General features: G+C 47.6%; 1 protein-coding gene across 1 annotated transcript in view; it reads left to right on the plus strand.

Annotated features, from left to right (window-relative positions):
• The window catches only part of ABTB2 (ankyrin repeat and BTB domain containing 2), a 172296-nt gene that overhangs the window by 2151 nt on the left and 142227 nt on the right, over window positions 1-27918 (plus strand). The gene's annotated exons all lie outside the window — the stretch shown is intronic.

Consider the following 27918-nt stretch of genomic DNA (forward strand, 5'->3'; position numbering starts at 1 on the left):
CCTGCTGAGGTTAGGGTGTGACATACATTTAACAGCAAACTGCCTACCAGACTCCAATTTCAGAAGTCAGCAAACCATAAATTATTTAGAATGGTACCAGAGCTAGACATCCATGCGATTGGACTGGAAGGCCATTTTTGGGACGGCTTTCAGTGCCAAACAAGTAGTCAGTGGAAGAGGCCAGGCAGATACTGAAAAGGGATAAAGGAAGGGAGTCAAATTTAAATGTGGTTTAACATCATAAGAGCTAAAGTTTAAAGTGAGCCCACTTAACAGTATTCTCAGTCACTATTCTTAGCACTTTATAGGGTAAGAAACACTAGCAAGCCTATTAGGTAGGTACTCCATAGTACTGTCCTCATACAGATGGGGAAACCAAGGTACCCAGAAGCTAAGCAATTTGCCCAAGATTACACAGATATTAAGTGACCACGCTGGAACTTGAGCCTAGGCCGGCTGCAGAATTCAAGCTTTTAGCCATCGGAGAGGAGGAAACAGCTTTGTTTTTAATTAGTCCAATTTCTAAGGAGGACAGCTGACATTTTAGGCCTCATTTTGAAGATAGTTTGTATGTAGCAGCGTGGCTTTGCTTAGACCTTCCTTGCTTTTGGTTTTAGTTCTGGCACCACCCAAGGAGATGCCTGGAATGGAAGAACATTTTGCCTTTTAATTTTCTTCCTCTTAGGTCAGAGTTCAGGTCAGTCCAGAATCTCTGTTGATGATGTCACAGCTGATAATTGGGCTTTGCCCTCTGGGTTTGTGGTATCAACACTGGGAACCTGTGCTCCAGGAGAGGAAGTAGAGGGCAGGGGGATTTCCACCCACCCCCCACCGTCCTAGCCCAGGGGGAGAGTCCTGTACTTTGGGCTGAGGGGGAGGCCCAGACTGAGCTCAAAGAAGTAAAGCCCCCTAGGAGAAAAGACTGAGGCGCTACACCTATAAAACAACTAGAACTAATATGGAACAGTAGGTGCCAAACAAAACCCAAAATGCCCTTCTCACACAGCTAGGGCCCAGCAGTTTGAGGAACTTCTCAGTTTTTCCAGCTGCAAATTGGAGCTAGAAAGAACAGCTGCCTCTCCAGGGGCCCCTGAAAATGCAGAGGAGCCAGAAATTGCTAGAACACAGGTGTCTTCCACTAAAGGGCTTATCCCAAAGGGCCATTTCTTATCTAGGGTCATCATCCCTTGGGATTTTCTTTACTACGGGGTGGGTTTTTGACCCCCTAATTGACCCTCTTCTCCCATGCCAAGCAATCCTTCTTAAGCCATGGTAGTCAAGATGGTGGGTCTGCACTTGACAGACAGCAGAGCTCCCTGGATGTTCAGAGCAAGTATCTCCCTCTGTGCGTTGCCTGGTCTCCAGGGAAGTCTCTTGCAGGCAAGGCGACTATTCGCTTCCACTTAGTAACATGGATGCTCATTTTCTATATGGTGAGAACCTGGCCTCAGCAAACAATAACTAGGCTGATTTATGAAGTCTTTTTGGACAAAGTGGAATGAACATTTGGTATAAGAGCAATGAATTACTTATGCCTGAAAGCTGACTTCAGAGGGAAGCAGAAATTGCTTCACAAAGGAATGGGCGATCCAAACCTTTGTTACACTGAAGCCCAAGGCCAGCAAGGTTACCGTTTACACAGCTGAAGACCAAGTGAGAAATGGCTACACCCGGGAGAAGGGTGCCGGTTCGTATTCTTGTCCTGCTTGTCTTCCCTTTCAATTATATCTTTATTGTTGTTGTGCCTGTTAATTATACAGCATGGGCATATGCATTTGACTCAGCTGTATAGGGCTCTTAAAACTTTTAATGTCTTCCAACCAGGAATTTAAGGGCCCTAATCTATTCCTGGCCATTACTCAGAGTGCTGGGCAAATATGGTTTTGCTCAGCCCGAGATGGATGATAAAAGTTCTATAGTGTTTATACGACATGATCTCAGCTTCATAGAGCAGCAGGAGTTCAATATCACTTGCTCATTTGGCATTGATGTTTGTGTTCCCAGGGTAGTGTCATTAAGTGATGATATCTTCGTGGCTTCCTTATGGGAGGTAGAGAAACTACTTAAATAGAGTGGTATTTATAAGCATGGACCTGGCAGAAAAGAGAAGCTTCTTGCATTCACTGCCCTCTCTTTCATATCCCTGTGTGTAAGTTTGATGCTGAGACTCACTTCTGGGTTTCTTCTTGGCCATTTGTCTTAGGAAGCTTTTATGAGTGTTTAGAGCATTTGAGAAAATCCTCTTCTATTCTGAGGCTCTGTTAAATGATAGGATTTTGCTTAGAACATTCTTACTCCAAAGCTGTAACCAGGAAGTGCAGAAGGATAGTAGCTCCATCACAGTGGTAAAGAGTGCAAACTTTGGAGTCACCGTGAGGGTTTGGAGCTCACCTGTGCTATTTATATGAGTGACCTGAGGCATATTTCTTAACTATTGTCATCTGTAAAATGGACCAGGAGGGGGGAGGTAATAAGAACACCTAACTCATACGTTTGGTATAAGGATTGGGCGATATCATAGATTTAAAGATCTTAGCACATAGTAAATGCTCAGTAAATGGTAGCAGTTCATTCAACCAATATTTACTGAGAACTGACCCTGTGCTCACTACTGTTAAAATTGCTGTGGATTAAGTGGGAGAGGGGGAGAGAGAGGGTCCTCCATTCATGAAGCTTATAAACTAGTGACAAATACAGATTGCATTTTATTTTTAGTTTTGCATATTCATTTTTATTTAAAAAAAAAGACAAGATAATGGTGTAGTGTGGCCAGAGCTAATTTAAATGACAGCCAACGGAGGCCTCTCTGGTGTTTCATTAGTATAGGCAATGTACCAATTCCACTGCAATCTAAGAGAGTCTAGGCAAAGCAGAGTGACTGAGGACTTTTCTGAATTATTCAGTTATTTATCAGCTGAGGCAAGTCCCAACAATCTCATTTACAGCCAAGGAATAAAAGGACTGCATCTATAGTGGGGATGTGCTATTTTCCTAGTGTAGGACTCATTTAGCAAGGAGATTATAAGGAGATTTCACTGAGATAATCAACCAAAGGGGCAGGGGTTAATTGAGCCGCTAGTTGCTATTTAATCAGGTTCCACACCTGGGTAGTCTGAGGGAGGAGGGCAGCTTCCCCTCTCCTTGACTGTTTTATTGAAGCCAAGGGAGCTGGTAAAACTGAAACAAAGCAAGCATTGGAAATGAAAACTTATTTTTTTTCCCTTGAATGCCTGAGAAATGCAACCCAGCCTTAAGTAGTTAGAGGAACAAGGTGGAGTTGTTCTGCTTTTTCCAGAAAGCTCTACCTGACTCCTCCAGCCCCAAGTGGAAGAGCCGCCTTCCATGTTTCTGTAGCACCCAGAGCAGATTCATGGGTTTTTTCCTGCTTCGCCCGTGAGCTCCTTGTCTCCCCCGTGCCTCACACAGCGTCTGGCACATAGTAGGTGCTCCATCCATAGTGTTTATCATGCAAATAATCGATTCCACCACACAGAACATTTCCTTCCAGAAATTTAATATGAAATCCTTTGACGCCATGGAAGAAACTTCCTCCTTTTCTACCACAGAGAATTTCCAGTACTAGATGAATAGAGGCAGCGTTTTGGGGGTACCCATTAGGGAAGTCATTCATCCTTCGATACCCTAATTTCTGGCAGGGTTCCCAAGGCCAGCAGTGATGGGTAAAGGTAAATGGAGGGGTTTTCTTTGTATTTCAAGTGTAAATAGGGGATTCCTTCAGTGTGTACTACCCAAAGTGGGGGTGTCACAGCAAAAGTCTGATGGGCAACAGATAAATCCAGAGGAGGACTGAGTTGAGAGACAGAGGCAGCCAGTTTCCCTAAGAATAGCAACACCACCCCTCCCTTGCCCACAGAGCTGCCCCCTGAGGGCAGTCCCGGCTGATGACTATTGCTCAGAAGTTTCACACCCCCTGCATCCAGTCTGAGAAGGATAAGGCAGTTGCCTGCCAGGACCCTCCTGGGACACATGAACAACACCTAAGTTCCAAAACAAGCCAGAGATACTCTGCCAATCTCAGGTTCGTCCTGACCCCACCTCACTGTCTGTTCTTTGCCAGATATGACAGTGGGTGGATGCTTTGACCTCTGTTTCCACACTTTGACAGCTGTATGTAATAATAGGCCTGACCTTTCCGCAGCAACTTAAACATTTTTCATCTGTGATCTTACCAGGTCCCCATAAAAATCCACTGAACACAATGCCCTTTCACAGAATTCACAGCTAGCTCACAGTCATGCCAAGACCGAGCCCCGTATTGCTGCAGCCTTAGGTCTGTGCTTTTCAACTGTGAAGAATTACAGAAATAAAAGTAGTGAGGAACAGGTCAGTATTTGACCCTCTTCTAATGGCAGTGAGGGTCAGACTCACAGCCACAGCAGTATTTATCATAGATTTTGTTTGTTAACAGCCTGATATGTCCCTTTAAATACATTAGGCCAGTGAACCTTTATAACCAGCGGTGAAGACCAGGCATCTAGGTCCAGGCATGGATCTTCCAACAAAGGATGCTGTGTGACGCTGCTTAAATGCAGCTTGCCAGCTGCCCCAGAATGTGCTCTTCAGGTGCCATCGATCTTTAGCCATTACTGCTGCTCCTGGGGGGGCAGAGCGGGAGGGGCTCCCAAGTGTAAGCTGCTTGCTGATCAATAAGCCCAACTGAATGGAAAAGCTGTAGTCTCTACTGCGAAACTCTGACTCCGTCCAGAGAAGGAGGAAACACAGTAGGAAAGCACCCCAAGGACCCTGTGTTGGGGCTACTGGTCTCTGAGAGCTCATTATGATTTCCTCAAAAATTTCCTCCTCACAGTCTGCTACAGTGAAATGTTCACAGGGTGAAATCTCAGTGCAGGGAGCCCAGGGAGAGCAGCAGTCCGCATAGCAGGCCTGAAATGCTCTGACTTTGAGTTGGGTCCCAGACTGCTTTGCCTCCAGTAAGCTGCTCCCACTCTCCATGTATCTACGGTAAAATGAGGGGCTGGTGTATCTGTGCAAAATCAGTGCTCCTGGGATGGCAGGGCCGCTGGGTTTAGTGTTAAGGGCAGAGCACGGGGTCTGGACTCCCTGACTGGCACCCTCGCTTGTGAGCTGTGTGACCCTGAGCAGGTTAACTTCTGTGCCTTCGTTTCTTTCTCTATAACAGGACTTCTCAATCCTCAAATTGAGGATTTCTCAATTGGTCACTGTTGGCATTTTGGACTGGCTGATTTGTTGTGGGGCCGTCCTGCGTGTGGAAGGGCGCTTTGTAGCATCCCCCACGCCCTCTGCGCCAGCCGTGACAACCTAAACGGCCTCCAGACATTGCCAGATGTCCCCCAGGGGGCAAAACCACCGCTGACTGAGAAGCACTGCTCTATAACAGGACCGAAAAGAGTACCCAACTCCTAGCATGATTGTGAGGATTTAATAAAAGTGTCTGTAAGTAACTTTGTACTCTGACTGGCACATAAGATATTAATTCTAATTATTGCTGTATTTTTGCAGACTTGTGTTGGTCATGTCTGCTTTTGCCATAGTGGAAGTCTCTAAATAGTGCAGGGGAAGATCGTGACCCAGATCCCAGGGTGACAAGAATTAGTCACAAGGCTTTCCTTGGTGACTAAAAGGTAAGAGGAAGTTCTGGGATCTGGAAAAAGGACCCTCGCACCCTGCTCATTTATGGCTTCATCATCCCTAAGATGGAGCGGGCTGGCAGTGGGCAGTGAGATCAGACTCGGCCCCCTAGGCTCCTGCCTGCCCCTGCCCACGTGACAGCGGCAGTGCACACGCAGGGCTCCGGGCCCCAGGGAGCAATTCCACTGTGGATATCGGACCCTGCTTGTTGCAGCTGCCGAGTCCTGAGCCACAAGACAGCAGGTGTTTTGTGTTTTGCTGGCCTGTCATGTAAACATACTTTGTGGTCGTCATGCTTGTTTTAAAAAAGGCCTAAATGGTTTTGCAGCTTTGGCGGCATGTCTGGAGCTGCCTGCCGAATTGGGAGGAGAAGCTTAAGGAACGCAGCCCAAGTAAGCCTAAGAAATGCCACGCCGACTTCATTAATCGGCTGCTCGCCGAGCGCCAGCTCCGTACAAGGCAGAGGAGACAGAGTGGGGGAGGACAAGGACTGATCTTGCCTGTCAGGGAGTATACTTATTTATTTAATATTTATTTTTGAGAGAGAGACCGAGCACTAGCAGGGGAGGGGCGGGGGGGGGGAGACACAGAATCCGAAGCAGGCTCCAGGCTCTAGGCTCTGAGCTGTCACCACAAAGCCCAACATGGGGCTCAAACACACATACCATGAGATCATTACCTGAGCCGCAGTCGGACACTTAACCAGCTGAGCCACCCAGGTGCCCCTCACCCATCAAGGAGTTTAGAGGCTAGTCGGGAAAGCAAAGCACACACGTGGATCCTTACAAGGAAGTTTGGGGTCCCTGCCTTCAGTATACAAGGGTGGTGCTGATAGCCTCCGTGTCCTCCATGCCACTGCCCAATGTGGGTGTTTTCCATGAGCTGCTTACCATCCTGCTCCCAAGCCCTTCTGTGAGGTGGATGGAATGTCCATCCTATAGATGGGGACCTGGAAGCCTTTGGTGACGAAGCAGTTGAAAGGGGAGAGATGAGGCCTGGCTGGCTGGCTGGCTGGGGGAGCGGGGGGGGGGGGGGGGGGGGGGGGGGGGGGGGGGGGGGGGGGGGGGGGAGGGGGCGGGGAGGGAGGCTGGGCTGCTTTGCAGAGGAGGTAACATGCAGGCCAGTGGGATTTGGGCAGGCAGAGCTGTGACCGGGAAGAGGAGGCGGTGCAGAGAGCACAGGGGTTTCCAGACGGAGGGAACGATGTGCTCAAAGACCTGGAAGCCAAAGTGTGTGTGTTGGAGAACAGCAAGCAACACTGTTTGGCTGGAAGATTCAGATGCCTAACAAGGAGAGTGGGGCAGATAACACAGTGAGAAACGACAACTTTCCCACATCTTTTATCCAGATGTTGTTAAGCCTGCCAGAGTGCAGGAAGAGAGCTTTCCAATACTCAGTTTTATAATTCAGAAATCGAGTGTGTCTGCTTCCCAGTGCTGCATCTTAACCACAGCCCCAGACCTCCCGTCAGCCTTCTTGTTGATTGAAAGCATGGCCTCAGACGTGCCCCCGTCCATTGTCCTAGCAGTGCAAGTAATGAAACAAGGCTTGAGTAGAGCAAACTTGGGTTGGGAGGCCGTGAAGAAGGCGGCTTCCATCAGCCTTTCTTCTCCCATTCAGCTTGGCTCCCGACTCAGCATTTCTTCTAGGGCCCTGAATGGAGCAGCTCAGGCCAAAGCCATCCCAGTCCCAAATGAAGGTCAGGGCTGACAGACTTGTCAAATGAGGCCTTTCAGTTGACTCTTGCCAAAGCAGGGTTCTCCATCCTGGAGGTAGAGAGGGACATAAGATATTAGGATCCCAGAACTTTCTTTGGTTACGAGTCTGACTGGCTGTGTTCAATTTCCAGTTTATAGTTTATCATTTTGGAAAAAGGGTCAATTCTCAGGTTTCATCGCTTCCTAATTCTCGGTGAAAGTGTTTCCAGAGCATTGATAATAAAGATTTGAGTCTTGTTAAATGTTTGATAATGTGGAACCACTCTATAGCTCAGTGCCATCTGGATTGGACTCCCTACGGTCCAGCTGAATTTCGCTGACAGTGATAAAATGTGATCGATGCCTATGGCCTAGCTAATAACTCTGCTGTTAGTCCTTTTTCTGACCCCAGTGAAGGAGTTTTCTTGTCACTTGAAAAAGCTCTCGTGAATGAAATATATATATTTGGGGTCCATTGTTTTCCAGAAGTGAGTTGAGCAGGGGATGGGTTCAGGCCCATGATGGAAAAATTAAATAGAAAAACTGAACTTGAAAGTACCAGAGAGACAAGATTAGGGTGGACAGAGATTAACCTGGACCCCAAAGAGGGTGAAACAGGCCTTTCAGTGCATGAAAATCATCCCTAAAACTGAGGCCAAGCTTTGGCTAAAAATTAAGTATTTTTCTTAGTCTGTATCTTTTAAAATATGAATATCAGTATTTTCTGTGAGGAGAGCAGTTAACAAACATAAGCTGCTTGCAAGCTCATGCACCAAGCAAGTATATGTGTGCAGGCATCTAGGACAATCCAGTTCAGAGAGCAGAGGGATTGGATCCAGAAAATTCTGTGTTGGAGCATGGCTCCTCCATGACCTGTAGTGAATCACTCTGTCTTCTTGGCTCTCTGTCGCTTCATCTGTGGTGCAAAGAGGTCGGGCTAGATTCTCCAAGGACCCTTCCATCTTCGATAATGCTCCTAGACCCCAAAAGGACCCCGTGGAATTGTTTTCCTAAGGTCGAGCCCCGTGATCAGTATCCTTGGGAAAGAAACAGCCCGGGACGGGGCTGGACATGTGCTCGGAAGACCTGGCTGGGTCGTAGGACTAAACGCCAGCCTTTTCCATATTGGGATTAACTGCAATTACTGTATTAGAGTTTTTCTTCTTCCTCTGTCAGAAGGATGAGTTCTGTCTCCTCCTGGCCAACCCAACACTTCAGTGCTCAGCAGCTGTGTCCGGGCCCTGGCGGCCAGCGCTGTGGTGACACCAGCCCTGAGGTGACTTCATGCAGCCGGCGTTTGAAGCCCGCCTCCCCAGACTTGGGTATTTATAGCAGGGGAGCAGCTAGAAAAAAAACAAAAAAACTAAATACGCTACACCCTTCTTTATACTATGTGGGACAGAGACAGGCATTGTGAGGAATTTAGAAGGCAGGGCTGTATAATCCAGCAAGATATTTTTAAACGCTGTTTGTTGCAGTTGGCAGGGCCGGTTTTTCAAAGAGGAGGGAAAGTAAGAGTAAGTGGGGTGACAGGCTGCACAGAGACGTGGAGTTCGGCATCCCAAGGTGTGCGGGTTCTGAGCCCCGGTCTGCACCCCATGGTCACAGAGTTTGGGCTGGGCTTGGGAAGGTCACCTGAGAAACTCTGTGAATGGGGTGGCCTATCGTCGCTCTTCCCCCACCAGCCCATCCACCTTGCGGACCCCCAAGTTGAAAACGAATGAACTGTTCTGAAAAAGGCAGAACATACAGCCAAAGAAAGCTGCTTCTGTGAAAGCCAGGGGCCTGGTGCTGCATCTCTAACCCGTCTCAGCAGCTGGGTAGGTCGAGTTGTACACGAGGACGCGCTTTGGAAGCGAGTTGCTTGCAGCTGTTCTTCTGGATCTAATCTGCCCGGGGGACAAACCGGGCAGGCCAGCATTACACTGGGACCCAATTCAGTAGCTGCGTGAGAAGGCTCCGTGGCGGAGCTGCCCTCGAAAAGGCATCGCAGTTGAGCCCCACCTGTCCAGTGTGCTTGTAAAGTATCCAAGGAAAGGCCTGTGTGTCTTCTACCATGTTGGTCTTTTGAGGGGACAGATGGTGGTCACAGTAGCAGGGTCCGAGGTTTCGGAGAATAGGACAGGCTAAGAGTTAAGATCAGGGTATATCCACTTGCTCACCCGACAAATACTTACTGAAGACTTAGTAGATGCCGGGCACTATCCCAGGCCTGGGGATAGAGAACATGGATATAAGAGTCCTGGGGGAGGGGAGGGCTCAGGCCCGGTGCCTAATGAGGAGTAAGGCATGCTGGGAGAATCACAGTGAGGCCAGCCAGGCTGGAGCAGACTGATCTGGGCAGGGGAAATGGCAAGTGCCTGGTGGGCTCCAGGAACCCACTGTGGCCAGGTGGGGGTGGGGGAGGGGGTGGGCGGTGGCAGAGAGTATAAGAGATGCAGCTGGAGAGCAAGCGGAGGGGTGGTCAGATAGGACCTTGTAGGTCATGGTGGGGCACCTCGACTTTCATTCAGGGTCTGCTGGGAGCCACTGGAGCGACTTACTCACAGAAATGGCACCATCTGATTTGTATTTTAATGAGATCATGCCCTTGGCTCTGGTGGGAAGGGACTGTAGCATGTAGGAATGGAAGCAGTATGGCCCCTTGGCAGGCTTTTGCAGTAATCCAGGTGAGAAAGGATGGTGGCTTGGACTGGGTGTCGGTAGAGGAGGTTATGGGTGTATTTTGAAGTTAGAGCCAACGGGATATATCAACAGCTTAGATGTGTGAGGTGTGAGCGAGGAACCAGTAAGACACCAAGGTTTATGATCCAAGCACTTAAAAGAAGGGAATGGCCGTTGCTTAGAATGGAAACAACTCTGTGTGGAAGAAGCCAGAAGATCCGAGTGTGAGTTGGGTTCGTTGTCTCACATTTTTATAGAGATATCAAGTAGGAGGTTGGCCTCCAGATCGCCTTGAGTGTCCTTAATCATATGATGGGTTGAAACATTTCCCTTCTTGGTCTGACCTACAGTGGACACAGTCCAGCAAGGTCAGCTAGGGCCTCAGGCGGTAGAGATTTATTTTTGGTCTATCATTCCTTGGTTGATGGCCTTAAGAGCCCCTGAAATTTGCTTTCTAGCTTCTTCACAGGCAGCCAGCAACCTTAAATGAAGATCATCAAATCTTTTGTTTCCTATCATTAACATGAGATCTGTTTAATTAGGTCCAGTTGTTCTGTGGATTGCTGGGACTCTGCATGTATCCTTCAGTCCTTGGAAGGTGACACTCCATTTCAGGCAGCTTTGGATTCGTGGAAGTCGACTCTGGGTCAGAAATTTAGCCAGAGAGAGAAGCTTTTGGGGTGCTCTGAAAAGGCAGAGCGGTCCTGGGGGCGGTCTCAGAAAGGCATCCAGTGTGTTCGAGTGCCCGTTAGATGGCCTGAGCCTCTCTCCTGAGGAGGGACATGCCAACACGGGGTGGGTGAGAAGTGGAACACAAAAGTCATCACTGGCCTGACTGCCAGCTAGTTACCTGGTCTCTGAGCCTCAGTTTTCCTCTCCTGTTTAATGGGTATTTCCCATGCTTCCTGTCTCGTAGGGTTGTTTCAGTGGCTCTTTGACCCTAGATACACATTAGAATCAGCTGGGGAGCTTTAAATACACACACACCTGTGTATGTGTGTATCTTAAGGCCCCACCTCCAGGAATTCTGATGTAAGTGGGCTGGAGTGGGGCCCAGACCATGTGGGTAGGGTTCCCGGGAAGTCTGGTACTCGGTGAGCACTCAGACATTAGCTATTATTCATGGTAAAGGAATCATTGTTCTGGAGTGCTCATTTCTGCCCCACCCAGGATGGTGATTTCCCTTCACTTCACAGCTATGCTGCTTTGGCTCACTCATCTGGAAGGATCACCAGAGAACACCCACGAGCAGCCTAAATTGTTAGGGTGGCATGAAAAGGGCAGAGTTAGATCTGGAATGGTTGTGGTACCCTGTAATAAAGTTATTTATCACATTGATAAATGAGGAGGGTACTATCTTATTCCACCTTTAAGAGGAGGAAACTGAGACGCAGAAAGGTTAAGGAACTTGTTCAAGGTCATGTAACTAATAAGAGGTGGAGACTATAATCAAACCCAGGCAGCCTTCCTCCACATTCTCTACTGTCCAGTTACACCATAGTCCCTTCCTAGCCAGAGAAGCTAAGACGCTGAATTCTCAACTCTGACCCCCGGCACCCACCTACCATATGTGGAGCCTTTCCAAGTAGCAGGCCCTAGGCCACGCGCTCCGCATGCATTCCATCATGTAATTCTTAGATTCGCCCAGTGAGGGATGTATTCTTCTTCCCCCCATTTTACAGTTGAGGAGAGTGAGGCTCAGAGAAGTCCAAGTGGCATAGCTGGTAAATGATGCAGTGGTATTCAAACCCAGGTCTGTGGGGCTCCAGAGCCACCACTGGCCCTGCTGCCTCTCTCCTCGGGAGTGGCCTGGGTGGGGAAGAGACACAAGGAAGTGAATGGGTTGGTCCAAGAGGGACAGAGGAATTGAAGCCAGGCCAGAGCACCTCTCGCTGCCCCTGAACAACTGAGTCAGGCCTTAAAACAGTACCCTCGCGGGGCGCCTGGGTGGCTTAGTCAGTTAAGCGTCCAACTTTCGTTTAGGTCATGATCTCGCGGTTCGTGGGTTCGAGCCCCACGTTGGGCTCTGTGCTGACTGCCAGCTCAGAGCCTGGAGCCTGTTTCAGTCTGTGACTCCCTCTCTCTCTGACCCTCCCCTGCTCATGCTGTCTCTCTCTCTCCTAGAAATAAATAAAAAACATTTAAAAAAAAAAAAAAAAAACCAGTACCCTCGCTCCACGGGGTGGCCGATCCGACAGGCCAAGGGCTGGAGTGTAGGTATTTCTTTGTCAGCATGTTGAGAGACCTACCCTGCCAAGCGCCTTGCTTCTCTTGTGTTGCTGTGAATGAAATCACCTCCAAGAGATTGTGTGTGTTGGTTGCTTAAAATAGTTCAAGGGGAAGAATGTTGGGAAGCTTTTAGCTCCCTGAGTCGATTTCCTCTTGATTTATGACACCTTAGAGAGTGCTAGGCCTCTTCTTGTTTATTCTTCTGGCTTTTCCTTTCTACCATATTTTAGCCCTTATGTCATTGTAAACCCAAGGAGTCTGTCACCGGAAAAAAGTGACCACCTTTCCTGAGTAATTTAATGGGGGTGAAGGGGCGACACATTTAATTTCTTTTTCTTTTAAAAGGGCGAAAAACAAAATGAGGCGAGGCCGTTTGATTTGGAATCAGTCATTTCTGTCTTCCAGCTGCAAAAGTTCCCAGATCATAGTGGTGGTGTTTGCTCTGGGGAAGAAGAATTTATTTTATTTTATTTTAGTCGTTCGCACTATGGCCCGCTCTGGAAGTGTGAGTGCCCAGGAGGCCTGGGCTGTGACTTAGGGGAGTTGCTCTGTTTGATAGGCAGCCACTAGCCACATGAGGCTATTCAGGTGGAGATTTAGTAAAAATTCAATGAGGTTACAGAATCATTTCTTCAGTCCCACAAGGCACATTGCAAGTGACCACTCGTCCCATGAGGCTGGTGGCCACTATATTGGATAGCGCAGATATAGGCCTCTCCATCATGGCAGACAATTCTGCGGGGTGCGTGGCCAGCAGAGTAGGTCACCAGACGGTCACTTGGGGCCAGCTCTCTGGGTTTTCACTGGCCTCAAGTTCTAACCATTCTCTAGCCTCTCCAAAGCCCTCTGATTGCAGAAATAAGAAGATTCATGGACGTGGAGAATAAGGCCCTTGAATCTTGTGGCTCTAACCTCTGGACCCTTGACACTAGGTCAGGTTTTATGATTTCCCAGCAGCGTGGCCTGGGCCAAGTCACTTAGCCCCTCTGAAGTGGTTTCCTTGTCAGTGAAATGGTGGTTTAAAGATACCTAGGGGCGCCTGGCTGGCTTAGTCGGTTAAGCGTCCGACTTTCGCTTAGGTCATGATCTCGCGGTTCGTGGGTTCGGGCCCCGTGTCGGGCTCTGTGCTGACTGCCAGCTCAGAGCCTGGAGCCTGCTTCAGAATCTGTGTCTCCCTCTCTCCCTGACCCTCCCCTGCTCACGCTGTCTCTCTCTCTCTCTCCTAGAAATAAATAAAAATTAAAAAAAAAATTAAAAAAAAAAGATACCTTGTAGGGATTTTGTTAGGATGGAACAAACTGAAGAAATAGGTGTAAAACACTCAGCAGAATAATTGACAGGTAGTAAGAACATACATGTGCTGCGAGGTTTTCTGCGCATTTCCGCATTAGAGTCACACCGCAGCCTTCAGAGGCAGATATGGCTGCCGTTTTCTGGGGGGTAGAACAGGAAACAAGCTTCACGGGTACCATTGCTGCCATCTCTGCTGCTGCTCCTACCACTGGGTAGTACTACTCGAACTTGAGTTCTGCTGTTCTCTACAGCTCTTCTTCCTTCCTGGGCTGGTTGATAGGCCCCTTATCATAAGCCGGAGGGTATTTGTTTGTTTGTTTGAATTAAAAGCCCTTATGAGCTCACTTTCTTTCAGGAACTGCTTGTTCCTTTAACCATTGGAGGTGAACTCTTTCCAGAAGTGTTTTGCCTCAAGCTGGCCCCTTGGTATCCACCTGGAGAGCTGCGACCAGCCGGGCTACTGCTGCCAGAACATGTGATTCCTTAGAACCGGAAGTTTACCCAAGAGGTTAAGATTTTGAGTGTTTCCCGTGGCCCGTGGCCCTTCTGCGTCCTTTGCTGAGAGGACCGAGGCTACGAGAACCCTCAGTGGGATCCTGGAGGAAGGTGGCTCTGAAAGGAGTGTCCTTTGTGAAGAATAGGACCGAGAGAGACATCGGCGAGTATATGTGCTCACCCTTGGAGCCTGGGCGCAAACACTAACTCCATTACCCACTTGCCCAGATCATACAGCTCCTTATGTAACCTTTCCGAGCCTCAGTTTTACCATGTGTAAAACGAGAGCAATCCTAGAACCTACCTGTCATGGCGGTTATGAAGGTCAAATGAGACAATGCAAAACCAAGCACTCAGCCTCATGCCTGGCACATAGTGGCCGCCAGGCGTGTGCCGCTTGCTGTCTTCCTCACCATCACTGCCTCTGGGCAATGGCATTTGGTATGTTTTCAGTTTCATGTGGTGCTTGCATTTTCTACTTCTAGTCAGAAGAAGTGACGCAGAGGGCGTTAGCTCTTGAAGTGAATGACTAGGTTACGTTTGTGTATCATGAGCCTCCACAGGGTCTTTTCTTCTTCCTCCTCCCTCCTTTCTGAAGGGTAGTGGGGGCAAAAAAACATGACTCTGTGCCGTTGTCATTTCTACTCCTTCCTTGGTGACCGCCAGCCTGCTTCCCTCCTGCTGGTTTGGGCTGTGTGGCCAGCACCGCCCCATCAGAGTAATCAGAGCCGGGTTTGTTCTATACAGTTAATTTGTGGTGCGAAATGCCCATACGCTTATGCAATCGCCAGTCATTTGCCCACATCCAGAATGCACTACATCTGCCACTCGCAATGAAATCCAAATAACTTGGAGCCATATGTAGGGAATCAAACAATTTTCATCACAGTTATTACAAGAGATGGGTTTAAAGAAGGGAATCCAAATGCCACAGAGCATGGTGATATCCCTATTTTCCTTCTGCAGACAGTCCTACGAGGGAGGCACCATTTTCCAACAGAAGCTTCTAAGAGAAGAAGAGGAGGACAGGGGGCCAGGATATTGCATTACCATGATGTCATTTATGTAACTCAGGCCCCCTGTGGGCCCTCCCAGGCTGACCTGACCCCTGGCTTCTGTGTGACTTCCCTTGTATGGACAAATCACTCCTGGTTTATAGGTAACTCGGACTCCTCTTGGCAAATAGGTGCTCTGATAGTTATCTGCAGCAGGGTCTCCTCCATTATCAGTGGGGCCCCTCCAATTTCAAACGATCCCAGTGGCGTGTGTGTGTGTGTGTGTGTGTGTGTGTACCTGTAGCATGAGCCCCCACATTTCCTCTGCCCTCCTAAAAATGTAGGCAATTCTTAAATCAGTCATTTCCAGGCCTGGCTGGTTGCTGAAAGATCTTAAGGCACTTTCAAAATTCATATTCTGGGCCCCACCTTGGGCATATTAAATAAACACCTAGAAAACTGGGGCCAGAACATTTTCTAGATGTTCCCCCAGTGATTCAGATCTGTGAATCTGTCATCACTTGGACACGGGATTTGACCTCCAGGCACCTTTCAGAATATGCGTCAGGCAAAGGGCCCTTTGAGACATAAGGTGGCATATGAGGCTGATCTATGAGGCTCTTCTGAGCAGCAGGGTGAAGACGGGGCAGGGTGGCTGAGCAGCAGCAGGAGAAGGTGGAAAAGGGCACTGCCAACATTTGTTGGTTGCTCTGTTGTTTAATCCTCTCAACCATGCTCTGAGGTGGTGGTGGTAGGAACACAGGCTGATGCTATACTGAGTGACTACTGTGAGGTAGAGCAAGATTCTAAGTGGTTTGCAGGGGTAATACCATGACTGCCTGTGAGAAATAGGTACTGTTATTCATCCTCACTTTCCAGATGAGGAAACTGAGGCTGAGGGACCATGAAAATGACTTGGCCAAGGTCACACACACAGCAAGTGGCAGAGGTGGGATTTGAGGTTAGTGTGATCAGACTTCAAAGCCCATGGCTTCCATTGCTGGAAGCTGGCTGGAATTTTCATCACAATCCTTAGGCTATTGGGAGTGGGTCACATAAGAATCCTGCAGTCTAAATAGAATGTCAGTTTTTCCAGAAAGGTCTGTTGTGTTATCTTTCCTCACAGCACTGCCCTCTGGCCCTCCAGCCCTGGCTTTCAGAGAATCTGGTTATTTCCCTCTGCAGACCCAGTCCCCGGCCAAGACCAGGAGCTTTGATGATCTTTGTCGAGCCTGTCTGTGTTTCAGCCTGCTTTTCCTCTTCCTCCTCCTCCCCTGCGGCCCCTGCATGCAGCTCTCCTCCTGAGGCTGAGGCCTAGAGTCAGGACCTTCCCCAGCCAGCCAGCCAACCAACCAATCAATCAATTAATTGGGTTCTGTGAGCTCTGCAGCCACCACACAGGGTGCAGACTCCACACAGGCCTCGTCTTAGTCACTTGTGCTCCAGTGCTTGTCCCTCCCTGCAGCCCGAGAGGCACATCCCTTCGTGACTCGAGACTGAGGGTGTGGGCGTGCAGCTGGAGCGCCTGGGTTTAAGTCCTGGATCCAAGTCCTGGATCCACTGCCTCTCTGATGAATTGCTTCAAATCTCTGTGCCTCAGTTCGTATGTCAGATGGAGAGAATCCTGCTTACCCCTTATGGTAGCTGCAGGGAGTAAATGAATCCTACTCTATAAAATACTTAAAACAGTGCCCAGCTTGTAAATCCCTGGTGTGTGAGCCATTACGATGATGCTGATGATGACAGGGGTGACTATTTGAGGAGGGGGTTCTTGGTGACCCTTCCCAAAACATGATGAGGGAGCCCTCTCCATTGTGAGCACATCCTGAGTATGATAGTGGGAAGATCAAAGGCTTTAGAGACAAGTCTGGGTTTAATCCCAGCTAACCTGAATTGTTTTTTTTACGTGTTTTATTTTTTTAATCCATGAAATGAGGACCACAGCGGCCCCCACCTCGTGGTGTTAGAAAGATGGATGAGAACATGGAAGCCAGGCATGAGCTTGGCTGGCAGCAAACGAACTGGGGAGAAATATCCGAGTTGAATGAACCATAGCAATATCATAAGTGAAAATAAAAATCAGTCTCAAAAGATTACGTACGGCATGATACGTACGATTTTTATAAAGTTAAAAAGTTTCTCAGTTGAAAAGTACTGACGGCATGCATCGCGGGCACGGTCAACACTGTATAAAGGAGGGAGTGGGTGGTTAACACTGGTGGTGGTTATGCCACGTGGGAGGAGGGAGGACCCTGTGGTTTAGATGTGGAGGGTTGTGAAGGCTCCAGCTTTGTACTGGAGGTGAGTTCACATTATTTACAACTAAGTAAAACTGGTCACGAACCAGGGATTCCCAGAAGTTAAAAAATCAGCAGGTTTTCAGTGGGCAGTAACTATCATCATCCCGTGAACCAGCTAGACCACGCCATAGGCTGCCATTTAACACCCTTTGAGATTGCCTGTCATCCATGCAGAGTACCCTGGGAGCCACACTTTTCCAGCTTCAGCCACAGTGGCTTCCACATGGGGAACATGAACAGTAGGGATATTTTAGCTGCCTTGTTTCTTAGGTTTGTTGCAGGTCTTGGGCATAAGCTCCTGTGTGTGTCTAAAATAGTTGAACAAAGACAGGGCTGTTTTTGTCCTCGCTGGGCCAGATATACAGGCTTTCATTAGAAGCACTTTAGAAGCATTCATGTTAGCCAGGAGCTTTTCTTTCCAAGGGAAGGAAATGTTTGGTTTGGATTTGATGGTGTTTGCTTTGGTATGATCTTAGACCTCTCTGCTTTCCTTGCCACCATCAAGCATCTTGACCTTGGCCTATGGCTTTTCTTTACCTGTGGTTCCTTCCCTTAACAGAAAGAGGAAACATGAAGGGCATTTGGGACACCCTAGTCCCACACTGCTGCGCCCGTGGCATCTGGGTACAGATGGCCCTCCTGTCCTGTCACCCTGAATTTGACGAAATAAAGGAGATAAGAGTATAGGTTTTGGAAGTGGGGAGACCTAGTTTCAATTTTGGGATCTTCACTGTGTAATTTGAGGCACAGGCATTATTTGGTTTTCCTTATTTTAAATTGAGGAGCATAAGTGCAGATTCTTAAAACAGTTTTTTTTTTTAAATTTTTTAATGTTTGTTTATTTTTGAGAGAGGGACCGTGTGAGTAGGACAGGGACAGAGAGAGAAGGAGATACAGAATCCGAAGCAGGCTCCAGGCTCTGAGTTGTCAGCACAGAGCCCGATGTGGGGCTACTCACGGACTGTGAGATCATGACCTGAGCTGAAGCCGGAGGCTTAACTGACTGAGCCACCCAGGAGCCCTGGGGCATAAAGTGCAGATTCTTAACTCTCATTCAGCCCAACAGAATTTTACTTAGACATATACCTATGTAATGTACCCTGGTGATGATCAAGATCTAAAATACTCCCATCCCAGGAAGCGCCCTCATGGCCCTCCCCTGTCTGGACCCATCCCCCACCCCAAGTAGCCACTATTCTGACTTTTCTCACCATCCATTCATTTGGCCTGTTCTCAAGCTTCTAGGGGTGGGAACATCATTATACCTTTCTGACCCTCATTTTTTTGTTTGTTTTGTTTTATTTTTAGTGAAATTGTAGTTCTTGTGTTGTAGTGTTAAGAGAATCAAATGAGACAACACCTGTAAAATCCTTAGTAAAATATTTGTAAAGCGGTTAATACTTAATCAGGTAAAGCGGTTTGTTGTTTATTAGTGACATGGTTGACTTCAAAGTCTTTGCCTGTTTCTCACCCAGAGACGCAGGCCTTTCCCCACCGCCGAGGCCTGCGATTCCTGTTTCCTGTCCCCTGCGTGCCCTTCTGTGCCCTTCCATGCCCTATGACCTCCTGAACGCACTTCTGAGATTCTTCCCTCCACGGCTTTCAGGGTTTCTTACCGAAACCGGTTCTTCTTAATAAAGCAAAGGAAATGGGCAGGAAAGCAGAATTTGGCTGCTTTTGCCTCTTTTTTTATTTTTATTTCTTCCAAGAGGGTCTGTTTGTTCTATTAGCAAAATCAACAGAGGTGCTGCTGATGGACTTCCCTGGGTGGGGGGACGGACCCCCCTGGGTGGGAGCTCCCAGGATGCTGGTTTGGCTGAAATGACAGGCTGTGTGGTCACTGTGAGGTTTCAGAAGCAGTAGGAGGAGACATCTCCTCAAGTTCCTCAAAAACAAAACAAAATAATCTCCTGTATTTGCCTAAAGTTCTGTAATTATAATTTAATTCCTTAGGTCAAGGTGGGGGAATACTAATACCCTGAGTTGGGGGGGGAACGGCGACACTATATTTTCACAGTGTCTGATTCCATTTGACCTTAACCTGAATGGTTTTTTATTAGGTCCTTTCCTGAGGTAGGCCTTTGTGAAGAAGAGAGGTTATGAAGGGAAATTCCATGAATTTGTGCGGGGGTCCAGGGCTGGATCTACCCAGAGCACCGAACACGTATTCACAGAACAGCAAATCTTGTGTCAACACACAGGTGAAAGTTCCAGGCCCTGCTCTTCAGGGAGAGGCTCCCAGTGAGGGAGCAAGAATTAAATAGGCACTTGTAACACAGTCTGTTACATGCTGTGCTTGGAGGACCGTGGCCCCTAAACCATATCAGGGGTGCAGGGTTATCACAGTCCTGGAGGTAGTGAGATTGGAAAGATCAATCGAAGTTAACCCTCAGATGTCTGAAACAGGCACTCACATCGATGTATACTTAGGACCCTCAGGAAACCCATCTCTGAGAACTTCTGTCCACCCCATAAATGAGATTGTAGCTTTACTGAACAGCTTGACACTTTTGCTGGTGTCAAAGCTGTTGATGTCCCTCACCCTCCCGCCCCCAGCAACCTTATATTCCCTCTGTTCCATGCGGTAGAATGCTGAATACACAGGGCCTCTGATCCTGCAAAAGATTTTCGTTTCCCTGTGAGGTAGGAGAGAGGCTGGGTAGGGGAGATCCACTTATAAACTGAAGACTTTATTAGTAAGAGTTTATGAGCAAGAGACAGACCCTGCCACAGATCCAGAAGAGGGATGTGTTTATTATGGAAGAAGATACCCACTTGGCATCCCTCACATGGCTAGGCATCGCATCTGGGGAGGGTATGCCAAATCTCTGCAGTTGCCATGGGACCCAGACTTAGACAGGAAATCATGGTAGGATGGGAAGGAATCCAAAATACACACGGCTGGTATACAGGCCACAGTTAGGAAAGAGAGTAAGAGAACAATCTATCTATTTTCCTGCAGGAGTGCTGCAGAATCCAATGGGCTTATTTTTCCAAGACTCCTTACATTTTATGGACCTGATTTTCAAGCTTTAAGTTTTTCCATATTAAGCGATACTTGCATTATTTGAAGTGACCCATTTGTATGCTTGTGGGGAGCATTTCTTAGGCTCATTACGTGTTTTTTTTTTTTTTTTTTAAAAGCTCCCAGATGAAAAAGGAACCAGTGTCCCTTCAGTTTGGGGGGAGGGGGACTTTTTTCCTCCAGAACCTAGAAGGAATATCTTTTTTAGTTTGACCACAGCTGTCACTTTCCTGAGAGAAAGCCATTTGAGAAGCCCCACACTCCTTTATTTTGTGGGATGTGCTAGTGGAAAATAGGAAGGGTCCGCCGTAAGGCCGCCCTCCTCATGGCTGGGTTTCTTGGAAATCTCTGCTGCCAACTCCAGCAACTGAAATTTCTCATTCATAAAGAAGCACCTTTTCATCCTGCCCATGAAGTTGTTAAAAGAAATAGAAAAATCAGGAAGGGGATCTTTCTTGTACTTTTGCAGATGGAGCTCTGGAAACGTTCAGAAGAGGCCAGACTGTTCATAGCTTGGGAATAGTTCCAGGCCTCTGGAGAAACATTTAACAGGTCGCTACTGATAGAGCTTTCCACGAACTGCCCTGATCTCTTTCTTGGGGCGTGTGCTAACCTGTTGAGGAAGTAACAGTTATAGCATGGGGGACGCACCCTGTGCCCCACTGATAATGGTCTCTCTGCTGGGTCAGGTCATCTTTATCAGCTGAATTCACTTCATTGAGTTTATTGCCTTTGTGATGGTATAACCACGGCCAGATTAGGAGTGAGAAGGGATGGCGATAATCACTCATAGGGGTACAGTGCCTCATGGTTTTTGCAAAGTGCTTTCACATTCTTCCTCATTTGATCCCCACCATCGCTAACTTTATTGAGTCTTTGCTACAGACCAGGTACACTGCTAAACACTTTACAGACTTTACCTTATTTAATCCTTGAAACAACTCTACCCGATAACACTCTGTTTCTATTTTATGGATATGGAAACCGGCTCAGAGAGATTAAGCCTGTGGTCACATAGCTAGTTGAGGGTAGACTAGGGATTTGAGCCCAAATCTACCCAACTCAAAGCCCATGTTACTAAATGCCACATGGTACTGCCTCTCATTCTCCCTGCGTTCGAGGCAGATGGCTACATTTTCTTACTAGAAGAAACCAAGAGTATGTTTGAATTCCCAGAATCAAAGTGTGATCCCAATGCAGCCAGAAATCAGGTCTCCTGAGGGACCAGTACTTTGTCATTACCTAGGACCTGTTAGCATGAGCAGTGTTATCTAAGTGAGGTCACCAGCATTTCTAAACCAGCAGCCATTTGCTTTTCCAGAAATGGCCAACCCTTTGTACATCTTCAGGTCAGCCAGATGGGAGGGATTCGGGGAACCCAGGGCATCGTTCTCACATTCCAAGTTATTTGAAGCTGAGAAGCCCTAACATGGCTACTTACAAGTCCACTTCAGTTTACGGTTTCTGCACCAGGGCTTTTTGTAGGTTGCAGACACATTTCAATCGTTAAAAAAAAGAAAGACCTATACTAGCTTATTTAGAAGTCCTGAAGTAGGGCTGGCTTCAAGGGGTTTGACTCAGGGGTTCAGTAGTATCTTTGAGACCCTGTTTTCCCTTGCTTACTCCCTCTTGATTCTACTCCTTGGTTGGCTCCATCATCCATCTGCTTTTTTCTTGTGATTATGAATGCCTGCAGCAGCCACGGCTTTAAAGCCTATTAGCGAAGGGAACAAGTCAGCTCCGCTGGCAGCTCAAACAAAAACCCTGGATTCGAGTCTCACCGGCCCCTAATTGGTCTGACTTAGGTCTTGGGTCCACCGCCGAGCCAGTCACTGTAGTCCAGTGGCCACATGTGGCTCTCAAGCTGGCAGGGAGGACTGGGAGTCCTCGTGGTCTGAGAATCATTAAGTGGGCTCTGGGTAGACGGACGAGAGGAGATGGATGCTGTAGAGACCAAGCATTGTGGTATCTGGCAGGCGGGGAGGGAGGCTGGGAGATGACTAGGATGGAGAAACCATTTTTATGGAGAAACATGTCTACCACATTAGGCTGGGCGAGGGTAACTTTTTTATTTGAAGAGCTTTTCAACAGACCATTAATGAGAACGGGAAGCTCACAAGTATCTTTTTGTTGCAGCTATTAGAGCAATTATTATTTATCTTATTCACTGACTTCAGTGTCTATCTGTTCTAATGTAACCTTTTTCCTATCTGGAAGAAAAGCACTTTGGAGTGCCCCTTAAATAGTCAGATTATAGGTTTGAGGGAAAGAGCCATTAGGTCCCGAATAGCTGGTGACTGGGCTTATTTCTGTCTTAATGGTGTCTTAAATTATGCCAGATGAATTGGAAGTGCCACTTCTCATTTCTTCCGGTCGGTCTCCAACTCTGTGCCACCTTGAAGTGCTTCGAGTTTTAGTGAGACCGGTCAGTCTAAGCCACACGTTGTCAACATCACAGACAAGTTCATCTCACAAATCCTTGTTTTTAATCGGCTGCAGGTGCAGATGGAAGGTGTGATAATATTAGAGGCCACAGGTTTTCAGAAACCGGGATGGCTTGGTGGCTAATTTGCTTTCTATTTCTAAACTAAACCAGACAAAGAGGGGTGTTATTAAATGTTCCTTTTGAAGTACCTATACAGCTAACTAGATCCAGATAGCGTGAATGTTTAGCCAGTGAGAGTTCCTTGAATGCCTGCCCGGGGCCCACATTTTGTGGGCACCATGGAGGACACAGAAGGAGTAGTTTCTGCACTGGAGGAATGAAGGATCTTGTTGCTGTTTTGTGCAGGTCGGGAGCAAAGAACTTTGCGTATAGTGTTTCCCTGAATCCTTACAACACCAGTAGGAAGGCAGATACTATGTGGCAGATACTATTTGCAGCAGAAACAGTGGAGGCTTAGAGAGGTTAAGCAACTTGCCTCAAGCCACACAGCCGAGGGAGCAGCAAAAGCCAGGCTCTCAGCCGCACAGCCCGAGGGCCTCACCCCAGGGCTGTGGATGGAGCCTGTCACTGCAGGATTTCTCACAGTCCAAAAAATGAGTTCTCCCCTGATAACAGATTTCATCACTCGTGAAACTGCAGGCCTGGGAAGAAAGAAGATTGCCTGACTGCTGAGGCCAATGCCTTTCCAGAAGGAGGATACTAGGTGGGCCTCCCGCCAGCGTGTCTGACCCACGTGATGCCTCCATCTGTCTGACTTCTGACTCCGAGCTGCCGGTCCAGCCTGTCTGCAACCTGGACAGCAGGACCAGTCTGAGCGCAGAGCAAATCTTGGTGCAGGAATCGGGTGCGACCAGAGTTGTCCAAAGCTGCTGAGGGCACCCGTCACCTCGGTGTTTCAAACACGGTGTAGATGACACGTTGGAGGGCGCAGGCAGCGTGGAGGTTGGAGGTGTGAAGCAGACTGTGAGGAGCTGGGACTGGGAAGCCAGACGGCAGACAGAGCACATCCTACCCACACATACGCCGCCGGGGGCTTGTTTAAACCAGATCTGGCCAAGGTCGTAGAAGCAGAAAACAAAATCCAGAACCCTTTCTTCTGTGCAGGATCATTTGGTTTTTTAAAGGTTTTTCTCCCCCCTTATATGGTTTCTCTTGGGAGAAATGTGAGAGGGGGTGGTGGAGAGAGGAGTGAGGGGATTTTTGCCCCAGATCCTTAACAGCAGGGATGTATTGCCCCACAAATAGCATGATTCTAAAGAGTTGGGAGTTTTACCCTGAAGAATGAGAGTGGAATCCTGCGCTGGGGGTGGCTCTTTCTACAAGGTCACTGACATCCGTGACTTTTGGGGTTGTTTTCCCTCAGAAGCTGCTGGAGACTGGAAGGGCACTGGGGGCGAGGAAAGCTCACTGAATGAGCCTGAGGCCTGGGAGCGTGAGCAGGCAGGGCGGCCAGGCTCTCCAGCAGCTGAGATGGGGGAGATGGAGTAGGGACCCGAGGGTCTTTCTGAGTGGCTTCCACCTCATCCTCCCAGAAACTTCATCTTTTCCGATGCTTTATGTAAAAGCTAGCATTCTAATGTCCGTCTCCCGAATAATGATCTTTGCTCTGAAGTCTTCTTTATCTCAGATTAATGATAGCCACACCAGTTTTCTTATACATGTTTACATAGTATATTTTTCTATACCTTTAATTGTAATTGGTTTGTGTCATATACCAAGTGAGTTTCTAGTAAACAACATATAGTTGCATTTCGTTCTTTCTGTATTCTCACTATCTCCATCTTAACTGGTGTGTTTAGACTATTTATATTTAATGTCGTTACTGGTATATTTGGATCTAGGTGCTACCTTTTATTTTTTCTTTGTGCCCTCTGTCTTTGTTCCTCTCTCCGTTTTCCTGCTTCTAAAGGCACAAACAATCTAAATTATTTGAATAATTTTTAGTATTGTGTTTCATCTATTGTGTTTTCTTTTTTTTACCATCTCTTTGAATATTTTTTAAATGGTGGCTTTAAGGTTTAATGAAAATATATATTTACATTTTCACAACAACTTAGAAATTTTATCTTCATACTTCAAGGGCAATGTGGAATGCTCACCACCACGCAGATCCCTTTACCCTCCATGTAAAACCTTGCTTTAGAGGAAATCATTCTAACCCATCAATCAGGTAGTAGAGAGGGGAGGAGTGACTGGAAAGAATGAAATTTGGTTTTATCTCATTTCTTCATTCAGTAACATTGATCTAGCATCTAACCAGGCAGCAGAATCCCCTCCCTTCTCAGTTGGATAATCCAAAGACTAGCATTAGAAGTCAGAGTAGTGGTAACAGTAATAGCTAACTTTGGGCACTTACTGTGTATCATACACTGTCCCAAGTCCTTTGCAGGCATTATGTTATTATTCCAACAACCCTGTGCTGTAGGGACTATAATTATCTGCATCTTATAAATGAGGAAACTAGGACACGGAGAGTTTCACTTGCCCAGCGTCACCTAGCCATAAATAGACTTCTGACCTGTTGATTTTGTCCCACTCTCAGAGGGTCTTTTTTTTTTTTGAATAGTTTATTGTCAAGTTGGTTTCCATATAACACCCAGTGCTCATCCCCACAAGTGCCCTCCTCCATGCCCATCACACCACCTGCCCTCAATTTGTTCTCTGCATTCAAGAGTCTCTCATGGTTTGCCTCCCCCACTATTTTTCCCTTCTTCTCCCCCATGGTCCTTCGTTAGGTTCCTCCTAATCCTCCTATACGTGCAAACATATGGTATCTGTCCTTCTCTGCCTGACTTATTTCACTCAGCATCACACCCTCAAGGTCCATCCATGTTGCTACACATGGCCAGATTTCATTGTGTCTCATTGCCATGTAGGATTCCGTTGTATAGATAAACCACATCTTCTTGATCCATTCGTCCGTTGAACACCTAGGTTCTTTCCATGTTTTGGCTATTGTTGAGAGTGCTGCTATGAACATTGGGGTACATGTGCCCCTATGCATCAGCACTCTTGTATCCCTTGGGTAAATTCCTAGCAGTGCTATTGCTGGGTCATAGGGGACTTCTATTGTTAATTTTTTGAGGAATCTCCACACTGTTTTCCAGAGAGGCTGCACCAGTTTACATTCCCACCAACAGTGTAGGAGGGTGCCCGTTTCTCCACATCCTCGCCAGCATCTAGAGCTCTCTGATTTGCTCATTTTAGCCACTCTGACTGGCGTGAGGTGATATCTCAGTGTGGTTTTGGTTTGTACTTCCCTGATGAGGAGGGATGCTGAGCATCGTTTCATGTCTGTTGGCCATCTGGATGTCCTCAGAGGGTCTTGATAAAGGGAGAACATACTGGAAGGTATGCAGACTCCTAGCATGTTCCAGGGATCTCGGCCTCTCCACCACATTGGGACCTTCCCCTGCTAGATCCTCCTGATGGTCCCCTAAGAGGTTCCTTTGTTTCCCAACTGGGTCTCTTCCCCTCCTCCTGTAAACACTGATGGGAAACCTTCTCTGTGCCAGGAGTTATGCACAGAATATCAAAAATGAACCTTGAGTCTGAGATCAGAACATCTCAATGTAGCCTAAGCAGCGCACTCCCCAGGTGTGGGTTCTGTGGTGGGAGGTCAGCAGCCTGTCCCTGGGCAGGTCAGTAGAGGCCAAGTCTGGACTGGACATGCTTTTTGGTCTCTGTGCTTCTATGTGTTTTCTTGGCAGAAAGCTGAGGAGCAGCAGAGCTGGAAATTCTGATGTGTAACTGATGGGGACAGCCAGCAGTCCCCGCAGGGGAGCCCTTCCTCACATGCCAAGCCTCAGAAGACTTTGGCAGCCTGGCTGAGCTATTTAATAACCTTCTGGAGGCTGATCCAGTGGTCTGGCGATGTCACTCGCCAAGGCCGAGGTTTATTTGGAGGCTTCGGTTTTGCATTTCCTGAAGAGGCAGGAATGAACCCCAGAAAGAACCACCGGGGGGAGGGGGGGGGAGGGCGGATAACTCCCTCACACTGGCACCTGCTTTCTAATAGCAAGACCTAGCATGGGAACTGCAAATGGAGGTCACCTCAGGGACCAAACCTATTCAGTTGACAAGAGCTGCCTGGAGCACTGTGCTAAATCCAGGCTCAGCAGGAAGGATTTGCGGGTCTGTCAGTGATGCCCGTCATGGGCCCAGGAATGGCCTGGAAGCATGTGTGTCAGATGCATGTCACCTTTTAGTGTGCGGAGGTTAAACAAGTCTTGGACTTTACTTGTAGCACCACACCTGCCCTCAGGACTGTCGTGACGGTAAAATGGGAATACACGTAAAGTGCTCACTAGATGGCCATCGTCCTGGTTAGCGTCGGTGAGGGCTTTTAGGAAGAGTGAGAACTGGATTTCTTCATTTATGTACAGGGCCTTCTGTATGCACGGTGCTGATCTGGCATCGGAGAAAGGTTATACAAGGTATGCTAGGTCACTCTTCTCCTGGAGGTTGTTCCGGATGGGAGAAATAGGTAATAACTAGTAAATGTCCAGGGGAGTACTGAAAGATGGCAAACTCAGGCTAATAAAACAGTTAAAAAATAAAACCACTGCCGGAGTGAAGCCAGTGTGAGGTGGTGACATCTGGACAGAGATCTGAGTGTGAGAAGGAGCCAGAAATGCACAGATCTTGGGCAACCACCCAGAAAGATGGGAGAGAAGGCGCAAAGGCCTCGAGGAGGTACACCAGGCCGAGGCGTATTAAGCTGTCTGAAGGTGAGTCAGGTAATAGCACACTTTACTTACTAAATCCTTGTCATGAAATACTTTTAAACACTGAAAAGAGTAGAGAATTGTGCAATGCCCGACTGGATATCCATCACCCAGATTCAGTAGTTGGCACCGTTTTGACACTGTCTTTATGCTTCCTACTTGGCTGAAATAAATCAAATCCCAGACATCATGGCATTTTATCCCTAAATATTTCAGAATACATCCTTTGAAGAAATAAGGATTTGCTTATCTGTTACGCAGCTTCTTACATTTTTGTTACAATGCCACTGTCAACAATAGTAATTCCTTGATATAACTTAGTATCTAGTCCAAATTTACATTTACCCGTTTGCCTCAAAAACACCTTATATAAGTTGGTTAGTTTGAATCAGATTCCAAACAAGGTCCATGGATTT

Source organism: Hyaena hyaena, unplaced genomic scaffold (genome assembly GCF_003009895.1).
Source record: "Hyaena hyaena isolate Hyena2069 unplaced genomic scaffold, ASM300989v1 scaffold_74, whole genome shotgun sequence".
In the NCBI taxonomy this organism is placed as follows: Eukaryota; Metazoa; Chordata; class Mammalia; order Carnivora; family Hyaenidae; genus Hyaena; species Hyaena hyaena.